Source organism: Trachurus japonicus, chromosome 3, assembly GCF_045865225.1.
Source record: "Trachurus japonicus isolate A0001 chromosome 3, Traja_1.0".
Lineage (NCBI taxonomy): Eukaryota > Metazoa > Chordata > Actinopteri > Carangiformes > Carangidae > Trachurus > Trachurus japonicus.
This window is the reverse complement of record NC_140909.1, coordinates 30,538,291-30,542,181: the sequence shown is the minus strand read 5'-3', so window position 1 is coordinate 30,542,181 and position 3,891 is coordinate 30,538,291.

Here is a 3,891-nt window from a genome sequence, read left to right as displayed (position 1 = left end):
TCCATTTCAGAGTTTGTTGAGTGGTTTCAAACGTGTAAGGAACATCACACAAACGAGGTTGCCGCTGTCATGTTCTTCTATGGGACAGACAGCACTGAGCTTGCTTTTGAACGGTAAATTATTAAAAAATAAACCGTACAAAGGTCAATGCACAATTGCAACTGAATTATTGTATGAACAAAATTCCATCACAAGAGTAGTGTAGAGTAAAACTTTATTCATCCCTGCACAGAAATTCAGGTGTCAGAGAGCTCACAAAACAGATAACAACAGCCACACTACCAAATTCATATAGATGAGGACAGCCTAACACAGACTATAAGCTCTGTCTGTAGTTAGTTACTGAGTTTGTTAGTGCAAGTTGCAAGTTTCATTAGGCGAAACCCGAGTAGTGGGCGGCGGTGATGGAGAGGGTTGGCTTCACTTGGGTGTTGTAAAGAGGCACTGCACTCAGCACAAATACTTTAGTCAGAGAAGAGTAGCTGCACAGTCAAGACACAAAACCTAAGAAGAAGAAGAAGAAGAAGAAGAAGAAGAAGAAGAAGAAGAAGAAGAAGAAGAAGAAGAAGAAGAAGAAGAAGAGAGAAGACAATGTTGATTTCAAACCAGTGACTGACTGCAAACTGCCACTGCCAAGTGGTGAGCAGTGGGCAGAAAGAAGAGGAAAAAGTTTGATGGAGTCTTGAGGACATCAGTGTGGAGAACACCGCCATCAGCAACAAAGAGGAACAGAGAGGAAAAGCAGCAAACAGTAACAGGTATGTGTTTCTTTGTATCTTCTGTGTTTGTTTGTTTGTGTGTGTGTGTGTGTGTGTGTGTGTGTGTGTGTGTGTGTGTGTGTGTGTGTCCATGAGTGGTTGATCATGCAGTTGGGGCCACAACTGCTCTGGACTTGTAACATACCTGTAAGAGGGAGGGATGGGGGTCAGACTCTGTCAGGCACTTAGTGTTGCTTGTAGCATGTATGAAAAGTGCATTATGAATAGAATCGGTCTTTGATAACATGCTGATTTGCTTTCACCCTGTGTTATGTGGTACTGCTTTGTCCCTAATCCCTTTGATGACATCAGTTTCAAATTTAGCAGAGAGTCTACTCAGGACAGTTTAGATGTTAGGGGCCATACAGGGAAGACTCCCATAATAGTGTGTGATTCCTGTGCAAGGTTATTATACGGTAGCTTCAAGTTTTTCGTTGCTCTGTCCTGCCACTGTGATGTCTTCATTTTGTGCTAGGCTGTCCTCATCTATATGCATTTGGTAGTGTGGTTGTTGTCATATGTTTTGTGAGCTCTCTGACACCTGAACTTCTCTGCAGGGATGAATGAAAGTTTTACTCTACTCTTGTGATGATTTTTTTTACACCAATATCCTTTCCTAAAACACACTTTTTTCGTTCACTCATTCATCTCTTTGTAGCAATTAACATGACAGGGAAACAGGAGAGTGCAGTAACTGTGCATTTACTGCGGTTTGACTCAGTTTTGAGCGTGATTTTGTACAGGGAAACAGGAGAGTGCAGTAACTACAGTTACTGCGGTTTGGCTTAGTTTCAAGAGTGATTTTGTAGTTACCATAATTTTTCATACCTCATATCTCTAAAACTGAGCAACATTGACCTCTGAAAACTTTACACAAGATAAAACATTTATTGACAAGTTCAATTTCACTTATAACTCAATTTGGAATTTTCGAGTAGTTACTGTGGTCTGGCATAGCAGGGCAGTATGGCTATCAGCTGCTATCAAGACAGAGATGAGAATGTAGAGCAGGAGTAGTTCAGGAAGAAGAAGAATACAGTGTGTGGCCTGACAGCTCCACGGTGAAAGCAGATGAAACTGGCGTGCCCTTGAAAGGCTGCTGCTGCTGCTGCTGCTGCTGCTGGTGGTGGTGGTGGCCGTGTAGGTCAAAAGATTTTATTTTTTTAAGTAAAATGGTCTACTGAAAACTGTTGTTTACTGTTTAACTATTCACTACTGATTTTTGAGGTGTTTTTTTTTTGTTTGTTTTGTTTCTGCAGCCGGGTCAGGCGGCCGTGGTGGACAGCACCTGCATTCACTATTGAAAACCAGCCCAGCCCAGGATTCAAAGAAAGAAGAGGTAGCCTATATTTGTTCTCTTCATGCACTGAACCAGTTGCATTCACAAATTGACTCACTTTCCTGACTAAAACAACTTTGCTGTGCTGATTGGACTTAGCTGTTTATTGCATGAGCAGAAAGAAAAATATATGTGTACTATGGTGCAGAGATGACTTTATTACATCATATATCCCACCTCTGATCCACACAAAGAGCTCAGGAAAAGTTTGATGGAATTTTGAGGACCAGGATCAGGACTGTGGACATCATCACTAACTGACTGACTGACTATTGTATACAGCTCTCTGAGCAATCTGATTCACAGAAAACTGAGCAAAAGTCACAGGTTTACTGTCCAAACAGCCACCGGAAAAATGTTCACTGCCCGAGACAGTGTCGGGAGTGACTGCTACATCTGCTGATTTGAGGAATCACTCTGTGTTTGTGTGCAAAAACATGCACTGAAATGAAATGAAATGACATTTCAAACGAAAATTGGGTGAGTATAATATAGGCTAGAAGTTTTAGGGTGAACAACTCAAGCAAGTTGTGGAGTGAATTCAATCTGATGGATCTGACAGACAGACAGACAGACAGACACTGCTTTCTCCTAACATGGACCGAAATGAAATTCACGTTCACGCTGCCTCTCACTCTCTCGTATTTCGCAAACCTACTGCAAGGACTGACTGGCTCTCACTGAGGACGTGATCGAGGTTTGCGCTGCCTCTCACTCACTCACTCACTCACGATTTGCAAACCTACTGCAAGGACTGACTGACAGACAAACAGACAGACACTGGAAATAGAGTGGCAAAAAAGGAGGAAAAAACTAAAATAAAATACGGAGGAAATGTTTTCAAACCATTCCACTGAGATCTGATTCACAGAAATCTGAGCGATGTAGCCTACCAAAAAAGAGTCAACTGGAAAAATGTTCACTCTCCAAGACAGTGTCGGCAGTGACTGCTGCATCTGCTGATTTGAGGAATCACTCTGTGTTTGTGTGCAAAAACATGCACTGAAATGAAATTCACGTTCACGCTGCCACTCACTCACTCACTCACTCACTCACTCACTCACTCACTCACTCACTCACTCGCAAACCTGCTGCAAGGACAGACAGACACACACACACAGACACAGATTTTCTCCTCTCAACTATTGAAGCGAAACAACAAAGCAAATGGAATGGGAAAAAGGAAGAAAAAAAATATATGGAGGAAATGTTTTCAAACCATTCCACTGAGATCTGATTCACAGAAATCTGAGCGACGTAGCCTACCAAAAAAAAGTCAACTGGAAAAATGTTCACTGCCCGAGACAGTGTTGGCAGTGACTGCTGCATCTGCTGATTTGACTCTGTGTGTTGTTTGTGTGCAAAAACATGCACTGAAATGAAATCCACGTTCGATCCACTCACTCGTGATTCGCAAACCAGCTGCAAGGACAGACAGACAGACACAGACCGATACTGCTTTTCTCCTCTCAATTATTGAAGTGACCGTCTCAACATGTAAAATAGAGCTCAAGTGGAGACATCAAGTCATCTCCATGCCATGAGTTTGTTCTTCTTCTTCTCCTCCTCATCCACAAAACCAGTTGAGTCCAATCAGCACAGCAGTTTAGTCAGGAAGGTGAGCTAATGAGTGATTGCACCTGGTTCAGTGACAGAGCAGAACAAATTCATGGCAGAAAATTGTGGACTGTGATGATGATGATGATGATGATGATGATGATGATGATGATGATGATGATGATGATGATGATGATGATGGAGTTGTCACATTGTGGTCGATACTTGTAAAATGCT